We start from the raw sequence: 9,251 nt of genomic DNA, 5'->3' as shown, positions 1-9,251 counted from the left end.
CCTGCGGCGGCCGCCTTGGGGCTCCCTGGGCGGCCCCGGCGCCCGTCCGGAGCCGCAGGGACAGCGAGGCGGGACAGGGGTCTGCGCGGGCGCCGCGAGCCGGGCCTGCTCCGGGTGTCCCCGGCCGCAGCTCGCCCGCGGAGAGGGGGCACGAGCCGCCCTCGTTAGCGCCGTGCGGGGCCGGGCGCGGGGGCAGCCCGCACGGCCGCGGCGRCGGGCACGGCGAGCTCCGGCGCTGCCGAGGGGCCGGCAGGAGCTCCCCCACGCGGGTTATGTCGCTGCCGGGCAGGACGCGGCTCCGCCGCGGGCTCTGCGAACGGGCCCTCGGCCAAGAGCGCTTCCGCATCCCTTTCCCCTTGCCTTCTCCCCGCGCCCGGGCTTGGGGAGCGGGTGAAGCCGCGGGAAATGCAGCCTCCGTTTATCATGCAGCGCGGTTGACTCCTGTGTAGGAAATGGGCCTTGATTTATCTGCCCTCCTCTCTGTAAGCTGTGAGGTTTGATATTTATTTATTTTTTATTATTGTTGTCTCTCCTGYTTTCGTATGACAAAGCTGCTGTCGAGTTTTAGCCTTAGGCTGCCAAAACTGGAGTCTGGAACTTTCCCAGATAGGTGAGCCTAAATTGTGGCTYGGGAGTCTAGATATTACAGTTTTCTAATTGAATATAGATTAACGTAGAGAAATTTTGTTAGGGAATGCCCTCTTGAATGCTATGAGAGCTATAATTGCTATTCTGTTTTATAGTGCTAGACTTTTCCTGTCAGTTTTGCTTGCAGGGACAGTATCTCATCTGGTGAGATGCTGCCGAACTGCCTACTTCCATATTTTCCCTGTCAGAAGGAAAGCATCACTTCTCTTCCGTTGGGAATGCCATGTTACTGACATCTAGTGACAAGGATACCTTGTGCTCTTGAGGCTGCAAACTGGCCCTCTTTCCCTTCAAGAAGAGAGGCCATTTCAGATATCTCTGAAGGAGACTGGGGCTAAATTGTCTGCTCCAAGACAGCACCTCTGGCTTCACAAGAATTGAACCTGGAGGCTCTGAAGTGTTGTATCTTTGTCTTTGAAAAACAGATGACTCAAAATACGCTCTGCTCCCTAGTATCTCTTCTCCCTAAWGAAGTGGGAATGAACCCTGAACAAAACATGCTTTGTATAGAGGCWTCCTTTGACCTTAGTTAATCTTTCCTTAGCTTTATTACTTATCAATGCAGAGATGAGACAAGACTGTCTTGTGCAACACGAGATGTCTTGCATCAATGTTTTAAGCTTATATTGCTGAAGATCATTAATGTATGTTAAATATGTTCTAAAGGTTAACTGAAGGGCAGACAGGAGTACGGCCTAGGGTGCAAAAATATAATAGATCTGCCTTTTTTATTTATTTATTTTTTTCCCCTTTTCTTTTTTTTTCCCTTCCTCTTCCTTCCTTTAGTAGATGACCTACAGAGTCACGGAAGGGTTGCAGTTGAGAGGGACCATCTACTCCAGCTTCTGCCCTTGGCTCATGTACAGCATRTTGTTGAGGACTGTGTACAGATGATTTTCACATATCTCCAATGATTGAGGCTTTACAGCCTCTTCAGGCAACCTGCTCCAGTGCCGAGTCACCCTCACAGTCAAKAAGCTTTTCCTTATATTCAGGTGGAGCTTCCTGTATTTCAGTTCATGCCCATTACCCCACATCCTGTCACTGGACAAMGTTGAACAATCTGGCCCATCTGCTTTGCRCCTTCCCTTCAGATATTTATATATATTGATAAGATCCCCCTTAGCCTTCGTCTTCTCCCGGGTGAACAGTCCTTGCTCTTTCATTCTTTCTTCCTRTGAGAGATGATTCAAACCCCTAAACATCTTTGTAGCTCCGTGCTGGATGTGCTGCAGTGCTTCCTTGTGTTTCTTGTACTGGGGAGCTCAGAACTGCGCAGCCCTCCGCATGTGGCCTTGCCAAGGCTGAGTAGAGAGAGAAGGGCACCTCCCTCSATCTGCTGGCAATGCTTTTGATGCAGCCCAGGATCCCACTGGTGGTCTGGGCCATGCTTACAGTCAGTCAGCAGTCCACCAGGACTCCCAGCTCCTTCTCCACAGAGCTGCTTTCCAGCGGAGTCTAAAGTTTCTAGCCAGCAGCTTCTTTCTTAGTCCTCARCAGGAGGTTGTCACGTTGACTGGAAGCTCGCAGGTTGCGGTGYGGGGTGTCAAATGCAGTTTTCAGTTCCTAACTCACAGCAGAAGGAGATAGCAGCAAGTCAGGGCAACTAGGTCGTCAGTGATCTGCAGAATACAAGCTCTTACTTGAGCTGCTGTCCCTTTCTGTGACTTTTCCTGTTAGAATATGAACAGGGCACAAGGCACTGTGCAAGGTTCCAGCTCAAGAGCGAGCGGTCCAGCAGTRGCTTTGGCGTAAATTTAAAACTGCCTTGAAGCAAAACTGTGATAAGGTGGAGAGATGTTAGAARCTGTTCTCCAATGCCCTGCGGGAAGGAGGGAGCTTGGCATCTTCCCCTGTGTCAGTGTTATCTCTTGTTATCCGCTAGGCTGGTTGTGTGTGGTGTGTTGCAGAGAATAGGCTGTAGGAGGAGAGCCTGGTGAGAGCTGAGCGTGCTTCTCCTCTGCCCACCACTTGTGGGGATTTATGGGATTGAGTTTAAAATAGGAATGGTTTCTCTGAAACCGAAGGGTTTATCTTGGTAGCCGTTTAGCTCATGATATGCCTCTTAATTAAATTACGCTGCCCGTCTTCATCAGGCTGAAGCGATCGCAGCTACTCTTGTTCAAAACCAGCCACAGCCTGTGGCCTCCTGGAAAGTGGCTAATGCAGCCCTCTAAGCAAAGCTTAGGGCTTGGATTAGCTCGTGGCACGATGACAGCGCTGTAACCCTTAAGCCTTTTGATTCGGTAATGGCTAGTGCTAGCCTGAAAAGACTAGTTTACTAAAATAACTCCTACTTTTTCAGTGCAGCCTGACTAATCCCACTTGCCCTTTGACTGTTGTCACTTCCAAGATCATACTGAATTCTGGAATGCAGAAATCGTTATGGCTGGTGACTTAGTCTCCAACCCCCTACAGCGGAGGGGCAATACCTCTCCTGGTCTCCTCCTGGATGAGAACTCAAGCAGCTCATGTACCTTGAACTGCTTAGTTGGATAAGCTCATTAATGCACAGAAGTCTTACTTACTGTTAAGTCTGAATTCAAACTTTCTTTTAATAGACTACTAAATAGGTTGGTTGCTTTACACCAGCTTATTAACTGACTTGTGATTGTTGTTTCCTAGATGTGCTGTGTAGATTACAGAAATAAGTATTCTAGTTTTTCATTCAAGCTAAGCGATGTCAGTGCTTTGGAAAGCTTCTAGCCCCTTTAATGGAGCGACAAAATAGAATATCTGCGATTGGTGGATCTGCTCTGCTTGATAGCAAAGGAAGGTGGATGAAGGTAGCAACTTGCCTTGCAGTGGGGCTGTCACCTAAATGCAGATGAGCAGAAGACCCTGTAGTTCCTTTTGTAAAACTTCAGTTATTTGCTCTGCCCATAGCTCATGGGAGGAGAACCAACCASGCCATGGAGTGCACTTATTTTGACCACCTGTAGTGTTGGACTTCTACTCTGGAGAGAGATATTTCTGTAGCAAAAGTAGCATCTGCCCGGCTGACTGTGCGTGGTGCTGTTTGTGCTCAAGGCACAGTCGGAGATGAATGGACCAGCGCACTCTGGAATCTGGCAAGCGTGGGTGCTGTTAAGAGCCTATTGCTACTAGATAGTTAAAGTCAAACTAGTTATATTGCAGGGGCAATATAAGAATTCCTGCCCTTGCTGTCAGGTTGTTCCTGAGCACCTATTCTTGAGTTGCTGTTATCTCTGAGGCTTGGAGGAGGGATCACAGGGGTCTTGCTAAACAGACCTGGCATAATAGCAGGACAGCCAGGCCAGGAGTTCAGCACTTGTTCTCTGGGCCAAAGGGGAGCTATGAGAAATGGGCCTGTGAGAATATAGACAGATTTGGTCTTTCCTAAGGTAAAAATACCCACATACACTCCATGTTTATGGTGGCTGTAGACAAATTGCAGATGTGTTCCTTGGAAACAGTATCTCATTCTTTTACGACTAGAAACTTTAACTGCTGCAGGTATGTTGCCTTATATCACTACTATTATTGCTAATAATTCATTATTTTTCCTGAACAGTGAATTTGAGCTGATTTTTTTTAGCCTTTTCGAAGGGCGAGGGRGTATGTGTAGATGCAATTGGAAAAGCTGATGGCTGATATGAAGTCTATATGGTATAAACTGAAATTATCATTGCTCCTGCTGGTGCAGGGGGTAGGATGRATGGTTTATGTAGTGTTGCTAAGAAGACTTCGGGATATGGGATATCAGTGTAGAAAGTCACTCACTGGAATGCCCATATATATCTGGGACTTGGACTAGGTTTAGGCTCTGTCCTTCATACCCTAACCAACAGATCAGTTCAGCACTAAAGTGGTGTTTTGTTCCTGCCATGATCCTAGTCTCCCCAAAGGAGGTGAGTACAGGAGGCTAAAATACAAGATGATTCATCCTTTTCATGTGGTGCTTCTGGAAGAGTTGCTGCAGATACTGAAGGGTCATCTTGGCTCTTGGAGAGAGAGCATGCCAGCCTGTGTTCTTTGGCAATGCCCGTGGGAAAAGGGAACGAGCTACAACTGACTGTCCCTTTCCTACATCTGTGTTGTCTGAAAAAGCTCCATGCTGTATACTGTGCACTTTTCCTACAGCTATTCTAGGTCAAAATCTAAGAAGAGGCATTGGAGATCGTCAGGGGTCCATGTTTTCTACATGGGGAGGTTACTGAAGCTCTACTAAATACAGCCTTAGTGATGCCCTGCCTTGCTGCGTCCCAGAAGATGTGAAGCTCCTGATTGGGTTGATGCTTCTGATTGCATCCTTGTAACCTGCAGTGGGTTTAGAGGCCTGTGTTGGTGTGTGCTGTGTCATGCTGGATACTCTTGCATCCCATATCTGGTTTGAAATAGCAGTCACARTGCAAGTGCCCTACAGGAGCAGAGGGACCCTGCCGACCAGAAGTCTTTGTAAGAGCCGCTTTTGGGTTTTGAGCGTCACTGCTACTCCAGTAGAAAGCTGCTTGAAGAATTAAGGATCTGTTATGAGAGGGTGCCTGTACCTAAATTAAGATGATCAGTCACTAACTGGTGCTAATTCCGTATCTGTTATGCTTTTTTTCTGAACCTTAGTATAGATGGATATATTCTAGCTATAGCTAGCAGGGTAGCGTGGGTTCCACATGTTCACACTTGTGAAATGGAAGAGGCTGAGTTACAAAGCTCAAAAAAGCAGTTGGTGGTATATTCACCCCATCTTCAGGTAGGCTCATCTAGGTTTCCAGTCACTTAATTAAAAAAAGAAGCAGCCTCAGGCTTCTCTCCAAGGCTGTCTTGCGGTGAGCTGTTAGCCTGAGGTAGCTCAAACGCAGTGCRGGGCAAGCTCCCTAGAAAGGGCTCTTGGGGCTCTTTGGGGAGAGGAACAGAGTGAGTCACTGAAGGCTGATTGAGCAATATGCTTACTGGGAAGCTTTGAGTCATGTTGCTTATGCACAGGCAGCAGATGAACCCATCTGCTGCGGTGGATTTCTTATTCTGGGCCTTCTGATTGCAAGAGCCGTGAGTCATGGAATGTCAGCTCCAAATTAATCTGAATTCTGTTCCTGCAGCTCTTAACCACTGCAGGCACCAGGGTGTTTCATTTTTCAAAGCTGGTGTTAAAGGAGCAGAAAGCCATTCATTGTCACAGAAGATGTGGAGGGTCATACTAAGTCAGAACTGCACCACTTAAACCCCMTTCTAGTTGCAATGTAACCTTGAAATAGTTGAAATAAGTGAGTGTGAAACACAGAGGAGATGGTCAAAACAAAGCAGGCTTATTTTCCTTCCTTCTGCTCAAGGAGAGCCATTGTCTCTTTTGAGAGCCATTCTGTTTTGCTAAGCTTTAAGCAACTTTCTCTTGCATGCCTTCCTTTGTGTAGCTTTCTTATCATCTGTTCATACATCCTTGGGCTGGTCATTCCTGCTCTTGAGTTTTCCATCTATGTAAACATGCCCTGATTAGCAGCTGGGACTAACTCTCTAAATGGAGGCTGGGAGTGCGGAGGTCATTCTAACCTCATGTCTGGGAGGGGTGTAATGCTCTGCTTGATCTGAAGACTGGAATGTTGTAAATCCTCGCTGAWCTTCCCTCTGCAGATTCCCTTGGTTTCCCGTGTGATGGGAAAGTTTAGCTGTTGCTGCTTGGAAAATAGTTTCTCCCTTAACCATAACCAAAGTGAGCTGGGTGTAAATGTGGCTTTGCTGCCCCAGACCCACTTTGCTGTAAGATGAGTTGTTGATGTTAATGCACTTATCCTTTAGACTTTTCCAAGATGTTGGACTGAAGAAGTCGAGCAAAATTGGGAAGTCTGGTTATGATTGTATTCCCCATCTCTTATTCTTGATTCATTTGGATGGAAATGCMGCACGAGCTTTATAGTGTGTCTCTGAACTGCCAGGGAGAGTTGATGTGTGAAGGATCCAGCTGGATCACTCATGTAAAACTTATCTGTGTGTTCACTGACCCTAGACTCTGCGGCTTTCTGCAGTGCTGGGGAAACACATGGCTAATTGCCTAGGGGRAAAAAAATCTACTGTAATTAATAAGGTGTAATCTGCAGGACTGTGCAGTGTCAGGCTTGGTGGACTTGAAAACCATAGCCAGATTGGAGACAAGCTGTGTTATATGTAAAATAGTGCTAGTTGATATCTTTCAGGTATGCTTAGGCTTGTGGAAAAAACTGGCAAAATGTTCCTAATTCTTTGGATGCAGCTGCGATAAGTAAAACTTACTGCTTTTTTTCTAACTTAATTCCCAGGAAAGTTTACCCTTATCTTAATGTGTGAAGTATTGAGACCTTAAGAGAAGGTTTYTAAGTTACAACAAAACTTTTGTTGAATAGTCATCTACCCATTTTCTAGTAGTGAGTATATATAAAAATCATGTTTTTTTCCAGAAAGCAATTGCCTTGTCTTGCTAACGAGGTACTTGTTGTGTGTATGTTCTGTGTCTGATCCTGGTGCTCATCAAAGCAGGTGTTCTCTCTATGCTAAAAATAGTAGAATAAATAACTTAAGTGGCATTAAAGCCCAAGAGGGAGATTGTGTGTGTGTTCCTTATTTATATATTTATTTTTCCTTTAATAACAGGATGTACTTTCCAGGAATCTTCTGGAAATGGCTGTGGGATTCAATGATCCAGCTTTGGCTGCATAAGCTTCCAGGAAATTGTTTATGCTGTAGAATGCAAGTCTTAAAGAGGATGCAGGATCTCTACCTGTAGCAGCAATAGTCTGTATCYGATTGTGGAAATCACTGTTGTAGCTATCTGAAAAGACATCATTGTCTCTTTTCTGGAATGAGGAAATACTAATTTTGCAGGAGGCCAATTTRCGGCTAATCCCAGCTAGGGCAGCATGTTTCATGTGAGTATTCAAGGGACTGTTGTTCTCTCTTTCTTAGGTCTGAGAATCTAGTTTTGGTTCCATTGACCAATTAGATGGTCTTTGTCCTCTGGTGAGGGGCTGTTGGCCTTGTTGCCTTCTATGCTCTGTGGATTCATTCCTCTTGTGTGGGACAATGTGAAGCTTCATAAGACCTTTCCTGCTCTGTAATTATGTGAGTGTCTCAGTGTGTGCTGCCTCTGTGTTAATTGGTTTGGCTGCTGCAGGGGTGCAAGAGACTTTCGTGAACGTGTCATGTAATATTCGTGTCCTGAAGTTAGAGTGCCTTTAGTGGGAATGCAGGCAGTAATTCTGGGTGAGGTTTGGGAGCTTCACAGTAGAGGCAGAGGTGTCAAAGAGCTGAGCTACTGCCAGCATGTTGAAGTCTAAATTAAACTATGCTCTGCTGCTGCCGGAAATGTTTCAAACATGTTGGAAAGCTTCTCCCATGATACATGGAGCCGCAGACCATTAGAAATGTTGATTACAGASCCCCATGGAGCTTTGAGCAGGTGGCAGGAGGCAGAGAGTTATTCTCAAGTGGCCGGTGGCGCTCTGCAGTACAGTGTGGGAGTAAGTCAGCAAGCTCGCTGCGAAGCGGTGAGAAACACAGATAAGTTTCTCGAGTTTCTGACTTAAAGGCTGATTTCTTGGTTTTGCTTTCAGTAAGCAGAAGAAACCATCTGGTAGGTGAAGATACTCTGAGGACTCCTTAGGTGTAGCCAACAAATTTTGCTCCTGGTATAAAGGCTTATGTGCGTGTGTTTCTTTTTAACCTGAAATTTTAAGTACTGGCTGCCCTGTGCGGATTTAGTCTTGCAGAGAACTTGAATCTGCAATATCTCATTCAAACAGGCACTTAAGCTTCTGCAACATAGCTTTTGAGGACATGTTACTGCTAATAGTGCAGACTGCTACTGTGGGAATCCATTTGTCCCTCTGATAACTGTATTGCTTCTGTTTGTTTTGTTGCTGGTGTTTTGGTTTTGTGTTTTTCTCTGACCTTTGAGATGGTCTGARGCTGGGTCACTTCAACCTCATCGTTGCTGTGTCCCAATGCGAGCGCATATCAGTCCGCTGTCACCAGGCAGCTGCCGTCCTTCCCACCCCCTGGAAAGGGGGTTGGGTGGCTACACCCCAACAGCAGAGTGGCATGGAGTGGTTATCACTGCTGTGCAGTGTCAAAGCTGAGGAACCTCTCTCATCTTCGAGGACTGGGTGTGCGCTTGTCCTAGTGCACTTGTGCTGTACTCRGGACTAAGCCCCAAGCGGCTGCTGGAGGACGTACTGACTTGCACTTGGGCAGAGTAGGACACATAACTATAGGAATGTCATCTGAGAAGGAGCTGTGTATTAGAGATGTTACTAGGCATGATCCACTGCCACTTTTGTAGCTTTCTTTCCCTTTCTTTAGAGGAAGATTAAGGTTAGTGGTTTCGGGGGTGACTTCTGAGATGGTAGCGCCAATTCAGTGGCTCAGGGATGAGGTCTTCCCTTGCAGTGGTATCTTGTGGGCAGACTGCCCTCTGAGCCGTGTGGCAGAGCTCACCCCCATAGCTCGGGGCTGCAGGTGGATAGCAACAGAAAGCGTAGGATGGATGCATGGAATTCCTTTTTGAACAAGCAGTCAGGATGCCTGAGACCAAAATAACTAGAGGGACCCCAGCTTCTCTGATCACATCTTAGGCTATATGACTGCAGCTTGAATGCAAGATGTGGGTACTCCAAGAA

This window comes from Nothoprocta perdicaria, unplaced genomic scaffold (assembly GCF_003342845.1).
Source record: "Nothoprocta perdicaria isolate Ctin4 unplaced genomic scaffold, notPer1 scaffold_4, whole genome shotgun sequence".
Lineage (NCBI taxonomy): Eukaryota > Metazoa > Chordata > Aves > Tinamiformes > Tinamidae > Nothoprocta > Nothoprocta perdicaria.
The sequence above is the reverse complement of the archived record's forward strand: the minus strand, read 5'-3'. Positions refer to the sequence as shown.